The sequence below is a fragment of the Staurois parvus genome, unplaced genomic scaffold (assembly GCF_062004578.1).
Source record: "Staurois parvus isolate SC_StPar_1 unplaced genomic scaffold, SC_StPar_1.0 ptg000344l, whole genome shotgun sequence".
Classification (NCBI taxonomy): domain Eukaryota; kingdom Metazoa; phylum Chordata; class Amphibia; order Anura; family Ranidae; genus Staurois; species Staurois parvus.
In genome coordinates, this window is record NW_028318140.1 from 2,789,813 (window position 1) to 2,812,054 (window position 22,242).

Sequence of the window (22,242 nt, forward strand, 5' to 3'; positions counted from 1 at the left end):
TAGTGTAAATGGTGGGACACTTCACCCAAACTTCTAGTTTTGTATTTTTATAGGTAATATGGTTTATGCTCCACACCAAAAAAACTAACAAACCGTTGCTATAACTGCTTAAAAAGTTACTTATATAAAGTCCATCTAAATATACTAGCTCATCTAGCACTACCATCTCCACAGGTTGATAATGCTAGAGGTCCACAAGTGGCTTTGTTGCTCCTCCATAAGGCTGATCCTGTAAGACTGGATCACCTGGAGAAAATAAAGAAAAAAGCCCCCTCCCCCCAAAAAATTTATTTATTCATGGACCAGTAAGTTGCTTGTTCTTGTACACACATACACTCGATACACTTTAAATGCACATCAAACTTAAAATACAAATAATTACTACCCACCATTCTTTTGTTTTCATTTTGTTTTCTCCTTTTCGGACATTTGTTCTTGTGTATTGCTTCTTGATATATGCATTTTCTAAAAAATCTATATATACATTTTACACTGAAGTGGCTGATGCAACACTATGTTCTGGTTTTAATGGATTTTCAACTTACACTGTGCTCAAGGGAGTACTTCTCATTGATTTGTAGGCTTTCTCAAAATGGGTACCAGTAATTTCAATTGTAGCAACTCCTTCCGATCTTTCAATAAAACTGGCATCTTAGTGCCAGATGCTAGGAGAAGCAGTGACATAATTCCCTCTTTCATGTTTCATTGCTGAAGCCTAGCAATTGGCTGCTAGACCCAATCACCCTCACGTTGGAGGAGGTCACATGCTTCCCAGTATATAGAAGCACCAGGTGTTGTCCCTAGCTGCAATGGTGGAAATAAGGTGACCGTGGGGCAAGGTTAATATTAGTTGGTCTTGGTGTGTCTTTGCAAAGATACTGTCACTTTGACCTTAATAGTCATGGCGACAGTGTCTCTTTAAGACAAGCAGTTTGGATGATGATAATGGGGCAATGGGTAAAGCCAATTTGGAGTCATAGTGGAGAAGAGAAATTTAGTGGGATGCTGAACTAAAGTGAAGTCTGAGGAGAAAAGAGAGGGGAATCAGTGAGAAGATTTGCTGAGGATCCAAAAAATACAAAATCCATCCCTGTTTTTAATATTTACAATCACTGTATAACCATGGTGACTTTACTTCTTTATTAGAAGAGCATAGTTGACCATAGTATGCATCATGAGATATTACAAGCCCACTATATTTTTAATCCAAAATAAGTTTTATCGGTATCAAAATGGGCATGAAGTAGCAACAGCAATGCTAACAAAGACATGCACCTATTATGTACATATTCAGTTAAAAGAATGGATAAAACAAGGAGGTTGATTTACTAAAACTGAAGAGTGCAAAATCTAGTTAGAAGCTGATTGGCTACCATGCAGAGCTGCACCGTATTTTGCACTCTCAAGTTTTAGTAAATCAACCCAACGGTCTCTGCAATATAGCATGCACAGAGGAAATGTATTCCACATTTCATTAAGTTAGCACAAAAAAAAACAGTCCCATGATGTAAATCCATTGTCAATCACACTGTCTAGTGATGTAGATCTATGTCAATCACAATGAGTGAACAATGATGAGCAATGCACACCAAATCAAAACACTCAAACAATGCACTCCCAAACGCTTTTATATACATGTTATATAACACGTTTATAAGCACCTTAAAAATCCCTGATTTATCTTGTTTGGCCAATTTATTTTAACTGGGATGTGGTACAGACTTCTTATCAACTACCCACACTACTAATTAAGAGTATTTATGCAAGCTTTGTTTATGCAAGCTGTTACTTGATAAATACAAATTATTTATTACAATAGTGTATCACTTTGCAGCTTCTTTTTCACATGTGCCTAAATCCTTGAAAAAGTACCGTATATACATACATACTGTAAATTATTTACGAAATATGACATGGCTTAAAACAACAATTATTATGGCAATTCAGTAGCGCTGTTAGCACTGGGCACCAGGGCATGTGCCCATCATTTCCTGTGGGATGCCCCAGGTCCCCGATTCCAGGGTCTGTGACACTGCAGCATCTGGCTTTTCTCCCCACTGGTTTCCTGTCACAGATGAGGGCAGTGAAAAGCTTACCCTGAACTCTTTGTGTCAAAGGCTCCTGCCCTAAGTACACTATATTGTACAATACATACTTCTGACCAAAGTGTTAATTGTCTCAATAGTTGCTGGTTGCTAAGCAGTTCGTGACTATTTTAATAAAGTTCTTTCTTGAGGTAAGCTCAGACAAAGTGTTTACTCTCTTTCTTTACTCTGTGTGCAGAAAACTATATGCAGCATATAGCGGTTCATTTTTTTTAAAATACTATGATATACATCTCTATGAGACTCTTCCTTGTGGCACAGCAGCCAAAGTATATTTTATGGGTACAAGGAGGCTTGGTTTTATTTATTATAATAACCCTAAATAAATACATAGTTACACAAATGGTCAGATTGAAAAAAGACCATTTAGCTCAACTAACTAAAAAAAATAAATAAATATATAGAAAACCTCCACATACAGAATCCTATATCCACAGTTGATCTAGAGCAGTGGTCTCCAAACTGTGGCCTGAGGGCCAGATGCGGACCTTTGCTAGCCTCTATCTGGCCCTTGGGACACTATTCCTAACACTGACACCAAAAGTGGGTCATAATTCCCCCAAATGGACACCAACAATAGGACACTATTCTTCCCACTAATATCAATGATGGGGCCCTATTCCATCCAGTGATAGCAATGATGGGGCACTACTCCTCCTACTGACCACAGGCACTATGGAACTGAACACCACACCTGAGACCTTTTTTACTCTCACTAATGTTGGGCCTGAGACTTTTGGTACCCACAATCTGGCCCCCCTAAAGTCTGAAGGACAGTAAACTGGCCCTTTGTTTGGAAAGTTTGGAGACCCCTGATCTAGAGCAAGGTATGCCTATAAGGCATAGTCCAATATGAACCAGTGTGGGAAAAATACATTTCTTTCTGATCCCCAGAAGACAATCGGATATTCCCTGGATAAACAGTCTCTGTTCTTATTAGCTATACATGTTAATACTCAGTTACATTTTGTGCATTTAGGAATGAATCCAGCTATTTTTAAAAACAATCTATTGAGCTGGTATAACAAGTTCTTAGGGGAGTCCATACCACATTTTCATGATTTTCTTGTACTTTTTAGGTGAGCATACTTTTTAAGCTCTTACCTCACCAGCTGTTAAACAGTAAGATAGGATCTGCCTTCTGCAAGTAAACCTGCATCTTTGCTTCCATGACAATAATAGGAGTTCACAATGTAATAGGAATGAAAGTGAGGGAAGGACATAAATTGTCCCTCCCCCCATGGGACCGTGGAAGACTATAAAGGGTTGAAAATTGAAATTTGATAGTTAAACATTTACCTGTGGTTGACTGTTGAATTATCACATGCTGACTCAATGGTCCTGTTGTCCTCCCTATTATGGATTCCTTACTGAAACAAATAATGGAGCAGGCTGGAGTGGTGGATGGCGAGGAATGGATAAGGCGCTGTTTATTATTGCTGCAGGCATCTTATGCATCTGGCCAGACTCTCGCTACTCCTGCTGATCTGCTTGTGCTGCCATCCTTGCTCTCAGTGACATCGCCCTCTACCTGGTTGCATTTTCCCCCTGATTTCCCCTTCACTGCCCTCACTTCTTCTGGACTTGAACTTCCTCTTCCCCCTTTGGCAATGGGCCCTCCCTCTGCACTTCCCCTCCCAGATCACAGTCTGTCTCTGTGGCAGGCGGCTAAGAGCCACATATCATAAAGAGAAGAGCCTGTAAGCGGACGCACCAGTTCTAATCCCCATCCTGGCCTAGATATAGGGGTCACAGAGAATGGTGCAATGATGTCACAGAGGTAAAAAAGCATTACAAAACACTTCTATGATTGCTACTAATTCTATTACTCTTCCTGTTAGCAAATCTAGCAGGCTGTCTGGAACTTCAATTGTTAATCTGGAGCCCAACATCAGCATAGCTTGGTTCTGCTGAGGTTGCTATGCTTTCCAGTGATGTACCAGTGGACAGGGATGTAGCTTCTGACAATCAAGTCCCTGTATCGGTTTATTTTATTAACCCATCGATGTCTGCAGAGCAGTTGCCTACAGGTGTGTCTCTTGATACCTTTTTGTTAAAGGATTTTGCTATTTCTTTTTCTTCTTTATTGTCAAAATGATTGCCTTCTTCTGCTGTACTGCAACCTACTACTGCAGGTATCAAGTCAGTTTGGGGTGAGACAGTGACTGCTTCTACTCCTCTTGTACGACCTGTGTGTGTTGATGCTCCTTTTGTGACTAACATGTCTTTATCCTTTTTATCTTCTTCTTTTCTTGTGCCAGAAGCTTGTTTGAAAGAGGTTATTTCCTGTGAAATTTCACCTTTGGGGTTTCATCTTCCTAATACAGTTAAAGAAAAAAATCTGGAAAGGGAAGTATATTGATTTATTATCATTGCTGCCTTCAGCAAAACACAATAGGTTAGAGAAGAAGGATGTTAAGAAATTTGAGAATGACAGATGTAAATTTCCAGAATGTTGAGAACATTCTTGAAGCGTATAAGAATTTTCAAGGGTTATCCTGTGTTTTTTATGATGAATCTTACTGTCAAAAACCTTCAGTGCACCAATCTTCGAAATGGGGAATGAAAGATGTGCATTTGTGGTTAAACCTGCCCTTGCCACAAACATAATCTCCTAGATAACAAGTTACTGCTGTGGGGCAGTCTTTGCTGGAACTCTTGACTTGTGCTTCGAGAGTTTTGCCCATGGGACGGATTTTCTAATAGAGATTATACCACTCAACTTTGGGGATTCCTTCACCTTTTCATTTTGTGAGAATCACATCTGATATTCAAGATGACCTACTTGTTTGGAAGTGTTTCTTGGCTTCTTTTAATGGTTACTCTTTATGGCAAGCCCCAATTTGTGTAGCTTCTGCTCTCCATCTGTTTATTGATGCTTCAGGGGCTGTTTGGCCTCCTACTTGGCATGAGAAAGGTTTTACGAATAACATTGTTCATTTAGAAATATTTCTGGTTCTAGTAGCTCTAGAGTTATGGGGTATATATTTTTGTGATCGTTGGATTCTGCTTCACTCAGATAATAAGGACGTTGCTTTTGCTATAAATTGTCTATCCTCTAAATTTCTGTCATCATAGCTATCCTTCACCATCTAGACACTAGTATACAATGGATGGCATGAATGAATGAATTGTATACAACTGTCATGTGACCTGCTGTGATTGGTCACAACAGGTCACGTGGTACCGGCAACAGGGGCCGGTACTCAGATCTGTCATCGGCCGTGTCCGAGGTACACGGCCGGTGACAGATCGCGCCACTGCACGGCTCTGCAACCACGCGAACTGCGCATGTGCGGGAGGAAGCCAAATGGCTATAGGCCGGGCGGCAAATGGTTAAATATACCAATTAGCTCAGGATTTTCCGAACTAACTTTACCCTCAGTTGGAGGTTGTTTCCTGTAATTGCAGTGCATTCCAATAAGGAGAAGTGTTCCTCTGAGGTCTATCCATCTCCATTTCCTGCTCGAGGTATCGTTTCCGGCCATTGGAATGCATCCCGATGAGGGGGAGTGTCCCTCCGAACTCTATTTAAATCCAGCTATGCGTCGCGCTGGCCATGCCCCTGACAACATAACTTAATGAAAATGCATAGGGTGGAGCCACGCCGTGTGACGTCATCGCACTCTGGGGGGGACAGCGGCCATTTCGTTGGCTTGAAACATTCTTCTCTATTATGCTGGTTTTTGCTGATATCCATGTACATGTAACTTAAATAAATCCTCCGGTTTTATTTCCATTACTACACTATGCGTTGGCATTAATTTCCCCATGTGTTGTTCTGTTATCCGATGGGAAGTTCTGCTACTCTGCTACTTTAGCTGGAGTGTCCTTTTTTGTGTGGTTGAAAAGGGCACCTTTGTGCTGTAGTTTTTTTCTGTACAACATGCTTTAAAGGGTTATCGTAAGAGTCATGTTGTGGCTGATGCTAGACTCCCTATTTCTTCTTGGGTCATCTTTGTATTGCCACTGAACCAGTTTGCTTTTGCACTTATGATTCTTTATTGTTTAAAACAGCACCCTGTCTTCGTTTTTTCGGGGGGGTTTCGGATTTCTGAATTGCTGCCCTCTAAGGTTCATGACAGCTCAGACCTGATATTTTCAGATGTGATTTTAAAGTACAAAGTCCTTCATATTTTAATTAGAAAAAGTAAGATTGATCAGTTTGGCCGTGGTCGATAGATCACGTTGTGGCCGATCTTACATTCTCCACTTTGTGTTTGTTCTATGGTGCGTCAGTTTTTAGTACATAGACCTTTGTTTGAAAAGTATCTTTCTTATTTACATTGATGGATCTCCATTAACCATATGTCAATTAAATTTGGTGTTGAAAAAAATGTTTTATCATTTTTGCAGCTTTCTCATCTTCCTATTTTGTCTCAGAATAGGGGCAGCTATTGAAGCAGCTATGAGTCAGAAAATGAAGCGCAAATAATCCACCTTCAGGGGTCACTACTCACTGCTGCTGTTGAACATTAAAGGAAGTGAAGCATATTAATTCAAGAAAACAGCACTGTAAGAGTATGGTTGAATAATATTCACCTCCCAAGGAGGTATACCTTTAATTGGTGTATGCTGAATCATAAATGAATAGCCAGGTGGTGCGGTGGAACCCTCCGCTCCTCACGAATCCCAAGCAGGGAGAAGGACTCTGTTGTACTGTGGGGTTGAGCCAGTCGGTGATTGCGGCGATCTGGAAGTGACGTCACTGCAACCAAGGTGAGGACGGAGGCTGGATCCTGGCCTTTGAACGCAAGCTGATCTGGTACCTGTGACAACACATTTCATGTGCATGCGCTTTATCAAGTCTGAAGAATGTCAGGTTACTAGCTTTATTCATAGAAGATTAAAAAGCACAGAAGCCAGGCAGGGACAACAAAGGGGAAAAAAACACGGGAAGTTGAGCGGATGATCCCTCTGCACTGCACCTTAAGACATTATAAGAAATGACAACATTTAAAATCATATATACATAAACATATGAACCTTGTTTGCTAATGCTGCTAAAATAATTTTTTTTTTAAACAGATATATATATATCATAGAACTAAAAACAATTGGAATGAGGGCACTTACTACTTTAGTTCATCAAAATAACCTTATGAAATGAGTCAATGCACCTCGCTAAAGATAAATTCCTATGAACAACAAATAACAATAAGTTAATAGGTATTAAAAATATTAAATATATCATATGGTGCACTGATCGAAAAGTTACAAAAAATTTAAAAAAATCATTACATGATGTAAAAGACATGAAAAATTGTAACAATCCATAAGACTACAAAGGGTACTAAGGCATAATATCAAGTAATATAATCACAAGCTTGACAAAATTTGTGTGCAGTTGGAGACATTAAATAAACATCAAAGGCTAAAAGATGACAAAAGTATACTTTGCATCATTTAATTATTTTTAATGTTTTTAGTACATTTTTTTTGTACACTGTATACATGTATTTATGTTTTTGTGGTAACGCAGTTCATCTTTTTTTATTTATTATTTTTTATGTTCAGTGAATTACCTTAGTTTCTTTTACACATTTGTAGTGTTCTGGTGTATCCACAAGATGGCGATATTAGTAATTCTGATTCACATCAGGTGTTTTCACTAGCATGCTAAATTATTCCGGAGCTCCTATTTCCTATAAATATGGTGACAGCTGATGTCGCACGACTGTTCTCCAATCCTAGAGGATGCCATTTTTGGAGAAACGTGCGTTGGGTGGAGCTTTCTGTGACGTCACCTCGTTCTGGCCAGTGGTCTGACACCGCAGCAATTTTAAAAGTTTACACCGTCTTTATGCATCTTATCTATGTAAGTGTAATACTTTAATAAATTCTTTGCTGGTTTATCCGGTCTCACTTTGAAGTTTTTTTCTTCTGTTTTAAACCTTTCCTTGTATGATGTGGAGCACTGTCTGATGTGATGGATTCGTTCAAGTGAACCTGCAGTTGTCCATTCATCTTATATTCATCTTCTTGATAAGGCTAACTAGGGTTTCAGTGTGGGATCTGAACACCATCTACTTGTTTGATCTCTTGATTGGAGATCAAAGTGTCTGGTAAGAGGCTGATTTTTTTCTTTTGTGTCAAGCATATGTGGACACCTATGCACTTTCCGGTGGAGGATTTCTTTAGCACACAGCACTGCGTTATTGGATTTTGGGACTTTTAATTAGTTAATATATGAATGTGGACTTATATCATTTGAATTAATTTATGCACATTTTTTATGTAGCAGTATTTATTTGATTTATTATTGTTTATGATTATTTATTGTACAGCGCACTCATTTTTTATACGTTTTGTATTTTATGGTGTTCAGGGAAAGAGTAGCAGCAGTTCACTAATTGTTTCACTATTGTTTCAGAATATATATTTTTTCATACATTTATTCACATATTGTATTGTCTGGGGTGTAATGCAGGTTTTTTTCCCCTCTTTTCTGTCAGTACACAGCTTTTTTCCGAAATTATTTGAAGGGACAAACACAAAAATGTTTCTCGTACAATAAATACCAGGTTGCATGATTTTCATTTAATCAGTTCAGTTTTCTGCTGAAAAGAGAATACAAATACATTACATCACTTTCGAATTTTTATTCTGTCGTACGAGAATTTTCGTAACTTTAGAAACCTCTTCACTTTCAATATGAGACTAGTATGCAAAAAAAACCAAAAAAAACTTACGATCATTCATCCAATATTCTCATTGTGTGTATGGGGCTTTACACTGAGTGGCATTGATTGGTGGGCAGCCATCACTAATCTGATCAAAATAGACTTGTCCTCTGAGGATTGGATAACTTTCAAATGTTCTTGATACTGTCACGCAAAGTTTTAAAGTATATGTAAACCCTCACCTTGTAAAACATCTAATTCAGTTTAGAATAACAATTAAAGACAAAACATTTGTGTATAGCTGCTGCAACCAGGCCTATCAGCTGGGCTGCTCCTTCCTTGCCTTACAGGTGGTCCTCTCTCAGGGGGTCAGTGAGTTGCAAGCTTTCCTCCCATCCAGCTTCAGGCTTGCGGGCAGGCCTCATCCCACTAGTCCTCCTGGCAGCCACCTTCCTCACAGCCTCACATCTTCCTCTATCCTTCTTCCACCCGACTTCCTTCCCACACTCCTGCCACTGAGCAGGCTCCAACACTTTTTAAGGGTGTCCAGGTTCTTGCCAACCTTCTGTTGGGGATTGGCTAGTACCTGCCTTCCTACAAAAGTCCTAGAGCAGGGAGAAATTCCACAGTGGCTGGCTTGCAGAGCCTCTCAGCCCTGACCACAATTTGACCCCTCTGGCTATTACACCTGAACTGCTATTCAGCGCCTGTCTAACCATTAGGATCTAGCTCTTCCTTGCTAAACTAGGAGGGAGCTACACAATTAACATGATACACCCTTACATCTGTACATTCAACCAATTATATTACTAAATTCACAGACATAATCACATAGACCAATAAGGAGACATTTCTACACACATTAATAACACCCTAACTGAAATATATTTAACTACAAAAGTTACATCTGTCCATAGAAATTTTACATAAGCAGTCTATTTTAACACAAATAAGAAGTTGTGACAATGCTTGCTGACTACCTTCTCTGGTCAGTAAATTATTGGTACTAGAGACAGTTTTTCAAATGGTCAACAGGTTTCCCTTTGTTTTCGTAAATCACTGTGGGACATTAGTTTCTCACATTTGTTGATACATAGGGGTTGATTTACTAAAACTGGAGAGTGCAAAATCCGGTGCAGCGCTGCACAGAAACCAATCAGCTTCCAGGTTTTTTTTGCAAAACTTAATTGAACAAGCTGAAGTTAGAAGCTGATTGGCTACCATGCACAGCTGCACCAGATTTTGCACTCAGCATGTACCCAGCCAGAGAGAGAGAGACCACTTTTGCCCAGAGAGAGAGAGAGAGAGAGAGAGAGAGAGCGCACTTGTGCCCTCCCCCGGAGAGGGAGAGAGAGACTGCTTGTGCCCCCCAGAGAGAGAGACTGCTTGTGCCCCCCCAGAGATGGAGAGAGACTGCTTGTTCCCCCCCATAGATGGAGAGAGAGAGACCGCTTGTGCCCCCCCAGAGAGGGAGAGAGAGAGAGAGACTGCTTGTGCCCCCACAGCAAGGGCCAAGAGAGACCTTCAGCCAGCCTGCAGTGCCCAGAAAACAGACTGCTGCCCAGCTTCCTTCCCAGTTTAGGAAGGGCCTGGACACATATGAAATTGACTGCCCTAGACACTACTGGACCCCTCAGTGTCACAGTGACACAGTGCTACATGTTCCCCAGGCTCCAGCTCATCCAGTGGTCACCAGTCCTGGACACTCCACATAGGCAGCATCCCCCCCACAGCCACCACTGAGCACACACACACATTAGGACATTGACTCAGTCAGTGACAGACATGTGCAGCAGCAGGCCAGCACAGATGAGATTGAGACACGGTCTGACTCCTGAGATCCTACCTAACCACCACAATCATTACACACATCCCCTTCGGGCTCCATGCCGGCTCCTCCAGTCAGTGACCCCCAGTCAGTCTCTCTCTCTCCTCTCATCTCTCCTCACCATGTGGACAATGCAGTGGTCCCTCAAGGCTCTGACTACTATTGCAGATACTCCAAACTCCAGCACAGCACTGTCTCCGAACAGAACAGAGACTTCCCACAGCTGCTTGCTCCTCTCCATCCATGGCATGTCTGTCCTACTGTCACACACTAGCCCCTCAGCTCCTGCTTTTTTTATAGCATGATGGTGGGGCTCACGCACCGTCTCCCTAGAGCTCAGATCATGTTTTGTGGTCTGGGGCAGCTCCAGAATGGTGAAGAGTAGGGAAGCCTGGTGCCATGGCTGCGCCCTTGGCAGCTGCTTAGTTCGCCTAGTGGTAGCATGGGCCCTGGGTGCTCTAAAGCTAAAATAAAAAAATAAAAAAAGAAGAGATGAAAATGGACACTCTTGATGCATTCCTGGTTGGATATGGAAGAGCGTAGATTCATATCCTTGGTATTTTATAGGTGCAAATTGGACATAAAAGTGCTGCAAACCATCGTAGGAAATTGTCTTCAGAGCCTAAACATTGCAAGGCTCATCGGAAGTATGAACATGACATTGTATCAAATGCTTTATGAAACGAAAGAAAGTAGTGTTTTTTGAGACCATAGAAAATTTTTTTTCATTTATCTTTAATACAACTACAGAAAAAACATGTTAACAATTTCCCTCGATTTAAATGCATCATCAATCATGACAACCCACCACCCAATGATTCTTCAGCCACTGCTATCCTAATACAAAAGACAGAATCCCTGGCACTGTGATAATGTAAATATAGTACAAAGGAACCTGGGTGATGTAATTGGCCAAATATGGTTTTGACCACATATTGATCAACGATTTTGTCCAGGATCCCCAGCTGCTTTTTTAGATTGTAACAACATAATAGAACTGTACTTTTCTTGACCAGAATTCTTACACTGTGCCTGCATAAAATAATAACCTAACCATCACAGGATGCTTTTTTAAAATGTGTTTACATTTGGCACATTAAATGGGTATGCTCAGTTATTCAACAATTCTGGAAGGAGGTTAGACAGATTCGAACTATGCTTCCTAAGCCATCTGTTTCCTTTAACCTTGATTATTTATTTATTATTTATTACAGGTACTTATATAACGCCATCAATTTACTCAGAACTTTACATATATATTGTGCATTCACATCAGTCCCTGACCCTCAAGGGGCGTACAGTCTAAGGACGCTAACTTACATTCATACATACACATACTAGGGCCAATTTAGACAGGAGCCAGTTAACCTATCAGCATGTCTTTGGACCTTGATATGTCTATTTGATGATGAAGCATGACCCTAACATACCAGGATGTTCTAAGTCTTGCTTTTTGCGCATAAAGCAATTGCTATTAATTGTATGACTCATACTGTAACATTAGGTAATTTGTGGAAACATTTGTAAATGTAATTGTCTACTATGCAAAAGTGTTATATCAAAATCTATTCAATTCCAGTGACAGTATAGTGCCTGGTTGAATTCACAAGACTAGCAGGGGTTGATTTACTAAAACTGGAGAGTGCAAAATCTGGTGCAGCTCTGCATAGAAACCAGTCAGCTTCCATGTTTTTGTTTTGTCAAAGCTCAACAATGTGACCTCTGAAAGATTTACCTCCCTTTCTGACCAGGCCATTTTTTGTGATACATCACTGCGTTATTTTAACTGACAATTGTGCGGTCATGCAATGCTGTACATGAATGAAATTTGTCGTTTTATTCCCCACAAATAGAGCTTTCTTATGGTGGTATTTGGTCAACTCTGGGGTTTTTATTGTTTGCGCTATAAACAAAATTTTTAAAAAAAACCTAATATGTTTTACTTTCTGCTATGAAACATATCCAATAAAAATGTTTCAAAAATCAAATTGCTTTACAAATGTAAGCTAATATTTATTCTGCTACATATTTTTGACTAAATAATTCCCAACAAGCGTATATTGATTGGTTTGTGCAAAAGGTATATCTTCTACAAACTATGGTATACATTCTAGAATCGCTGTTATTTTACATGAAAAACATGCTATAATAATGAACACATAACAAAAAATTGGTGAGTGAGGGGCACAGAGGCGGGGAGCACAGAGCACTTATCACCTTCTGGATGTCAAAGGGATTTTTGTTCACTTGTTGATTTCACATTTAGGACTTTATTTCACAATATTTCTAATTTTTTGTTATGTGTTCATTATTATAGCATGTTTTTCATGTAATATAACATACATTGAGGCAGAGCTCCTGCTATTTTGTTTATTATATTGATAAGGTTGTGCCTTATCATTGGCCAGCACCCACTGATCGGCTTCTGCTGTAACCAATCACAACAGAAAGGGTGCGCCAGCGATGCGCACGCTTGAGCCGGAAGTATATCTTTTTTGGGGCAGTTGGCAAATGGTTAATTGAGCAAACTGACGCTAGAAGCTGATTGCCTACCATGCACAGCTGCACCAGATTTTGCACTCTCCAGTTTTAGTAAATCAACCCCTAAGATTGATCTTTCTTTTTCTAAAACAGTCAGGTTTTACCAAACATAGACACAAACTTTAGGGGTTCAATGATTCTTTGCAGACATTTTGTTAAAAGAGAGGCATTGTTTTTTTGTTTAATTATATTTACCTAGGTGGATGCAGGTGGATTCGATGGTGCATATGTCCCCCACTGGCTCTAAGGGTGAGAACTGAGTGATCAAAAACCACTGATCATTCAGTTCTCCCAGCCGCTCTGAGTAGAGAGTGTTGACTGTCAGTCACCGCTCTCTGCTCTTTTCCTCCACTGGAGCGCTGGGCTGGGGAGGGGGCAGAAGAAGCTGGACCAGGCTCTCAGCAGCTTGCTGATAGACTGAGCCACGTGCTAGTCCAGGCTTCTCTGTAGATCCTGACCATAAGGTTGTGATCTTTCCCCAGCCTGGACCAGATCTGTAATGTCAGCGGACAATGGACATTAGCCTGCTGTTGGCTGAAAATGGGTCAAAATGGGTCACAGGAGTTCAGAACGAACAGCACTCCTGTGATCCACAGGAGAAGTACAGCCATACGAGCTTTGGCTGTACTTCTTTAAGTTATCTGCTAGTGGAGATATCCACTTGTGCCTATGTTGCAAAATATGATAGAGAGACCTTATAATATAAACCAGAAGGTATCTTTCATGTAGAAGTCATACCGTATACAGTAACTGTAATGCAGCCACACTACTGTATCTTTTTTGGTATGTTGCTTTATTGGTAAATATCAAATACCCACATCACCCTTAACTTCACAGGACAGCTTTATTTATGCCCCAAATGTCTGAATTAGAGTTTCAAATATTGTTGTGTGCATTGTTAAAAATTGACAGGTCACATAACAACAATTAGAAGAAATACAATGCCACTTCTCCTATTAAAAGAACTATGTCATACAGTGAAGGAAATAAGTATTTGATTCCCTGCTGATTTTGAATGTTTGCCCACTCACAAAGAAATGATCAGTCAAAAAATCGAATGGTAGGTGTATTGTAACACTGAGAGTCAGAATAGCAACAAAAAATTCAAAAGAAATGCATGTCTAACATAATTATGCACTGATTTGCATTTTCATGAGGGAAATAAGTATTTGATCCCCTTCACAAAACATGACTTAGTACTAGGTGGCAAATCCGTTGTTGGCTATCACAGAGGTCAGACGTTTCCTGTAGTTGGCCATCAGGTTTGCACACATCTCAGGAGGGATTTTGGCCCACTCCTCTTGGCAGATCCTCTCCAAGTCGTTAAGGTTTGGTGGCTGACGTTTGGCAACTCGAACTTTCATCTCCCTCCACAGATTTTCAATCGGATTAAGCTCTGGAGACTGGATAGGCAACTCCAGGACCTTAATGTGCTTCTTCTTGAGCCACTCCTTTGTTGCCTTGACTATGTGTTTTGGGTCATTGTCATGCTGAAACACCCATCCACAACCCAATTTCAATGCCCTGGCTGAAGGAAGAAGGTTCTCAACCAAGATTTCATAGTACATTGCCCCATCCATTGTCCCTTTTGATGTGGTGCAGTTGTCCTGTCCCCTTAGCAGAAAAACACCCCCAAAGCAAAATGTTTCCACCACCATGTTTGACAGTTGGGATGGTGTTCTTTGGGTCATAGGCAGCAGTCCTCCTCCTCCAAACACGGCGAGTTGAGTTGATACCAAAGAGCTCGATTTTGGTCTCATCTGACCACAACACTTTCAACCAGTCCTCCTCTGCATCATTCAGATGTTCAGCGGCAAACTTCAGACGGGCCTGGACATGTGCTTTCTTGAGCAGAGGGACTTTGCGGGCACTGCAGGATTTCAATCCTTGTCGGCGTAGTGTGTTACCAATTGTTTTCTTTGTGAATGTGGCCCCAGCTGCCTGGAGATCATGGACAAGATCCTCATGTGTAGTTCTGGGATGATTCCTCACTGTTCTCATGATCATTGACACTCCACGAGGTGAGATCTTGCATGGTGCACCAGACCTAGGGAGACTAACAGTTGTTTTGTGTTTCTTCCATTTGCGAATGATTGCGCCAACTGTTGACACCTTCTCACCAAGCTGCTTGGTGATAGTTTGGTAGCCCAGTCCAGCCTTGTGTAGGTCTACAATCTTGTCCCTGACATCCTTGGACAGCTCTTTGGTCTTTGCCATTGTGGAGAGTTTGAAATATGATTGTTTGTTTGCTCCTGTGGACAGGTGTCTTTTATATAGGTAACAAAATGAGATTAGCATCACTCCCTTTAAGAGATTGCTTCTAATCTCAGCTTGTTACCTGTATGAAAGACACCTGGTAGCCAGAAATCCTGCTGAATGATAGGGGATCAAATAATTATTTCCCTCATGAACATGCAAATCAGTGCATAATTTGTTAGACATGCATTGCTTTAGAATTTTTTGTTGCTTTTCTGTCTCTCAGTGTTACAATACTCCTACCATTCGATTTTTAGATCATTTCTTTGTGAGTGGGCAAATATTAAATATCAGCAGGGAATCAAATACGTATTTCCTTCACTGTATATATTGAGAACATTTGATTCAAAGGAAAATCATATACTCTACTTTACAATGAAATTAAAGTCCTTCTATTCTAATATCACAAATGCACCAGTTTGTAATGCAATCAGATACACAAACTGTGGACTCAGGAACTTGGGGTGATCATGTAACTAAGAACACCATCCCAAATGTTCAATGCTGCCATAGGACACCTCATACTGGTGACATTAAATTGTACTGGTCAGAATATTATCTTGGCACTCAAACAACACAAGGATTAGTACAACTTCAAAAAAGTTAGAACAAAATCAATCAACAGGGCAAACTTCCCTGCAAAAATAACACACTATACAATTGGTATATGTGTTTATTCCTCTCCTTTCAGTAGAAATATTCATCTGTCCTGCAGCCACCACCACCACCAAAAACTATGCTAGCAATTTCCTGCCAGATTCACCATTCATAGAAGACCTACTACAGCTAGTAGTATAATAATAACTAGTAGAATGCATAATACTAACTGTAAGTTATGTCCCTTGTGTCGATTGTTATTTTTATTTTTAATTCAATTCACCCTTTAACCACTTGCCTACCAGGCACTTATACCCCCTTATTTACCAGGCCAATTTTCAGCTCTGCCGCACTTTGATTGACAATTGCGCGGTCATGCAACATTGTACCCATATGAAATTTTGATCGTTTTTTTCTGACAAATAGAGCTTCTTTTGGTGGTATTTAATCGCCACTGGGCACTTTACTTTTTGCGCTATAAATAAAAAAAGTGCAAAAAATTTGAAAAAAAAAAAAACGTTTCTTTGTTTCTATTATAAAATTTTTCAAACAGGTAATTTTTCTCCTTCACTGATGTGCGTTGATGAGGCAGCACTGATGGGCACTGATAGGCGGCACTGATGGGCACTGATAGGCAGCACTAAAGGGCACTGATAGGCAGTACTAATGAGGTGGCACGGATAGGCGGCACTGATAGACAGCACTAATGAGGTGTCACGGATAGGCGGCACTAATATGCAGCACTGATAGGCGGCACTGATAGGTGACACTGATGATGGGTACTGATAGACGGCACTGACTGGCATCACTGCTGGGCACTGACTGGCGGCACTGACTGGCACAACCGCTGGGCACTGACTGGTGGCACTGACTGGCAGCACTGCTGGGCTGCACTGGTGGGTGGCACTGGTGGGCAGCACTGGTGGGTGGGCACAGGTGGGTGGCACTGGTGGGCACAGGTGGGTGGGCACAGGTGGGTGGCACTGCTGGGCACAGGTAGGTGGCACTTCTGGGCACAGGTGTGTGACACTGCAGAGTGGCACAGGTGGGTGCACTGCTGGGCACAGGTGGGTGCACTGCTGGGCACAGGTGGGTGATCTGCTGGGCACAGGTGGGCGGAGCTAGTGGGCGCACTGCTGGGCACAGGTGGGCGGAACTTGCGGGTGGCACTGCTGGGCACCGATCATCAGGGCACTGATCATCAGTGCCCTGATGATCGGTGCCGATCCCCGCTCTGACAACTGCCGGTTCTCGGCAGTACTTTCCTCACGATCTGACAGCGTGAGGAAAGTGCAGCCGAGAACCGGCACTTGCATTTCCCTCTGATCAGCGTGTCATTGGACACCGCTGATCACGTGGTAAAAGGCCGCTGCGATTGGCCTTTTACCACATCACGTGATCAGCTGTGTCCGTAGGACACAGCGATCACGGAGATCGCCGGGTGCACGCCCCCTGGGGCGCGCAGGAGAGCGCGTTCTGGGAGGACGTCATATGACGTCCACTCAGAACTGGCCGGCCGCAGTGCAGCCGGCATTCGGCTATCTGCGGTCGGCTACTAGTTAAAGCAAAACTCCACCCAAAATAATGTGATAAAATGAATAGCCCAACAGACAAAACAAAACTGGTGCTTATTTCTGCCACTAGATGTCCAGCATCATTCAACTCAATTCCACTGAGCTCACTTTTGTCTTGAACCTGCCTTAACCTGGGACTGGACAGTGAAGGAAAAACAGCACAGTGATAACCTCCTTTCTCTGTGACTCTGGTTCCCTCGCCTATAAGCATACGTCTTGTCAGCACGTGAACTGCTTAGCTTTGCAAATCAATTCATGGTATGCAATAACTTGCACTAAAAATACACTTACTGTAATTTTATATTAACGATTACAAATCTGTGTTAATGTGTATTTTTCAAACCTGTCCAGAATTCAGCTTTAAAGCGGACAAAAACTCAAAAAGTGAGAAATTGTCTGTAACGCTACTCCCGCAGTAGCTGCTTGGTAGATTGGCTTCTCTGTTCTGCCTCTACTCTGAGAGCAACATGAGCCCCACTGACACACCAGATTCAGCAAATGGATACTGCACTGCTACTGGAAGCACACATATAGATACCCTGCACACAACTAAGGTTCAGTATCAAAAAGCAAACATCAGACTGATTAGTGATAAAGGAACCCAATATATTGTCATGGGTTACAGAAAATAATAGTATGCACTTAAATCAGAAAATATGTGCACTAGGCTATAGCAGCATATAATGGCATTCTATGCAGCTAAATTAGAGTAAACCTGGTAATCCACAAAATCATCAATAAGTAGTGGCATTAGAAAACAGTAACAGCAATGATAATCAATACTGCAAGCATTAAGCTATATCCACTTTAGAGTGCAGTCTATATGAATGGCAGCAATGAAATTAAATACTCCCTAAAGAGGTACCTTTTACTATGGGCAATAGGCAACTTACCTGTGAAGCAACTATCTGGGTAGGCTTTAGCCATAATTCTTTAGCTGGCTAGCATTGGGGCCCAGTCTTTATGGTGGTGCACAATCCCCAAAATGTCTACATGCAGTAAATAATGCTGTTAGTTAGATGGACAGTCCATATGTGCTCAGTGTCTGCTAGCAGCAACAGCCTAATGGCAGCAATGTCTTCTCATCAGTCCCAAAGATACAGCAACAGGGGTCCCGATGTTCAGATGTCAGATCCACTTGGAGTGACTCCGTTCATCAACACATGGCTACCGACTTGTAGCAGGTTGATGTGCACACAGGGGCAATGATGTGCACACCTTGGTCTCCTTGTAGCAAAGGGAAAATCTCTTGTTATTCAGCTTGTGAAAATACAGCTCTTTCTCTTTATACCGGCTCACATTTGGAATTGTAATCCAATAGTCCATTACCTGAAATAGTAGGGTTTCTTTCCTGAACCTCATCTCTTGAGCTCCTTTTGCTTGTCAGCTCCCCCTGGTAGATGGAGGCAAGGTAGTCACATCAGGCCTCTGCCTGTGGGAGTCATGCTTGTAACTGCCAGCCTTGCAGTGTATCATGGGACTTGTAGTTCTGCAACAGCTGGAGGGCCACCAATTTGATACCTGTGTGTTTACCCATTCAGCTTAAGTCAATTGGAAGCACAGAGAGCACTGCAGCACAGTGTGCTAAATTGCTCTCTGTTTCAAGTCAAGCACCTGCTATATTGTGGGGAACATCAGGAAATGTGCCTAAGCAGCACCCTGAAAAATGTACTTGTTGTCTGGAATTCCTTCAGAAAAATAGCATTGCATGTCCTGGTATGTGAATGTGGCTAGGTACTCCTGTGCCTATAGCCTCATAGCTGCATATTTGCAGAGATCTAAGGCACTGCTGCCTCATACTGCTAGTCTCATGAGGTTTGTAGTGAGATCTGATGATGCCACTATTTAGTTGCTCACTGTTCTCCATGCTGGAGGCTCTGACATGAGGAAGCAAAGCCCCACCTTTGCAAAGATAGCCTCCTCCACATAAAGACACAGAACAGAACAAGGCATGGTAAGTCAGTAATAGGGAAAGATCAGCTGCAGGGAAACTAAAGGCTGGTGGCTAGTCCTTTACCATCTGCCTACCTTTTTTGCTCACAGACTGGGAAATCTCTTACCACTTGCCAACCACACTATAGCCGAATGAGAGCTATAGTGCGGTTGTCCAGTCTTGGGAGGGCGTCATATGACGTCCTCTCAGAACGCGCCCTCTAGCGTGCCCCTGGGGCGCGCACCTGACGATCTCCGTGGTCACTGTGTCCTACGGACACAGCTGATCACGTGATGTGGTAAAAGGCCAATGACACAGCACATCACCGGTAAATGCAGTTGCCAGTTATCGGCAGCACTTTCCTCACGCTGTCACAGCGTGAGGAAAGTACTGCCGATAACCGGCAATTGTCAGAGGATGGATCGGCACCGATCATCAGGGCACTGATGATCAGTGCCCTGATGATCAGTGCCCAGCAGTGCCACCCACCAGTGCCACCCACCTTTGCCCATCAGTGCCACCCACCTGTGTCCATCAGTGCCTAGTAGTGCCACCTACCAGTGCCCATCAGTGTCCCATATCAGTGCCACCCATCAATGCTGCCCAGCAGTGCCACCCATCAGTGCCCAGCAGTGCCACCAGTCAGTGCCCAGTAGTGCCGAAAGTCAGTGTCGCCAGTTAGTGCTGCCACCCATCAGTGCTGCCCGTTAGTGCCGCCTATCAGTGCCCATCAGTGCCGCCTATCAGTGCCCATCAGTGCCATCTATCAGTGCTGCCTATCAGTGCAGTATCATGAGTGCCGCTTCATCAGTGCCAGCTCATCAGTGCTAATAATGGTGTAAACCTCCTGCGCTTCTACCTATGATAGATGCAAAACATAGGCAGAAGCTGCTAACATCCAATCATATACCAAAATGCTCAAAGTAAAATAAGATAAAAAGGAAATGATGCAGCGCTACTCCAAAGATACAAATCATATGATATGACCTAATATATACATATTATAAATAAATGTGAAAGCAATATATACAAAGTGACACAACATGCAAAAGAGCGTAAAAGTTGTATCTTATTTTTAGCTCATCAGTGCTGCCTATCAGTGCTGCCTATCAGTGCCCATCAGTACTGCCTATCCGTGCTATGTCATCAGTGCCTCCTATCAGTGCCCATCAGTGCCACCTATCAGTGCCCATCAGTGCTGCCTATCAGTGCAGCCTCATCAACGCACATCAGTGAAAGAGAAAAATTACCTGTTTGCAAAATTTTATAATAGAAACAAAGAAAAACTTTTTTTTTCAAATTGTTTGCTCTTTTTTGTTTATAGTGCAAAAAATAAAAATAAAACACCCAGCAGCGATTAAATACCACCAAAAGAAAGCTCTATTTGTGGGGAAAAAAATAATAAAAATTTCATATGGGTACAGTGTTGCATGACCGCACAATTGTCATTCAATTGTCAAGTGCGACAGCACTGAAAGCTGAAAATTGGCCTGGGCAGGAAGGGGGTATAAGTGCCCGGTAGGCTCGAAGTTAAAGGTGTTCTGTGGTCACAGCATATACTCTCTTTTTATAACATTAGCACTGTAATAACAATACAAACATTTGTTATTTACAATCCAATATATGCCTACTTGAAAAATCTCCTTTCATGTTGTGAGTTCTGCGTGTCTGCTGGCCATCTGTTTCTACAAATTCCTGGATTCCCTGCATGCTTTGCATTTTCTCCTCTGCTGTTTCCTTTCAATTTCAGAGGACTACATATCCCATGGTACTTTGCTGCCAGTAAACTGTGATTCCTGTATTGACTCCGCTACCTGAAACTCCTCCTCTCAGCACCTCTTTAGTTCAGAAGGCAGGCTCTGTGAAATGTGTGACACAGCAGCGCCTACCCACAGGACATAGTGAATTCATGTCACACAATTCAAGGGCGTAAATGTGTTAGGATATTCACAACATACATTTTACAGACCTCGATATCATTCAGATTAATAGGAATAATTTAGAAATACTTTAAATTTAATATGAAAATGAACATAATGATTTGACCATTGATAAGCTTAAAATGCAAATATACAAATAAAGAAATGGTTTGCCTAAAGCTGACCATACCTAGATTTCTTTTGTTCAGCCTACAGGATATATAAAATAAATCTAATACATCCCTCCATTCACGCTAAACATCAATGGATCAATCTCCTCTACTGGCTATTGTATTCTGATAGCCGGCTGTGGAAATACCCAAACAGTGAATGCCACTAATTGGCTGCAGTCACTGTTCAGCTCTCAGTTTTTCACTTGGATTCCTTGATCTGTCGATTGAATTTCATAGAGCCTGGTGGTGTTAGCAAGGCCACCCATGGATGAAACCCATTCTGTGTATGACCAGCTTTAATCAGGTATTAACACTTTCCTCTTAAGAAAGTATAGTGCCAAAAAGGTTGTCTTGTCATTAATCTGAGCTCCTAAGCACTAACTTTATGTTGGCATAATTACTCCTAAATGAGTGAAATAACTGCCTATGTCATTATTAATAGAATAAATGTATTTTCCTTAGCAAGATTATGTTTAACAGGAAATTACACAAGACCATGTTTTTAACAAGACCATGTTTTTTCACTAAACTGTATTCCTGTTGAGATGCATACTATATGTCTTGGTTTTATGAATTTTTTTGCCCTTCTATATTACTTCTCTTAGGTAAAATTGTGCTATTTTAAATAATACAAAGGAGTGTATGGCTTCTGATGTATCACGCTTGAATAATATCATATGATTTTAATATGAA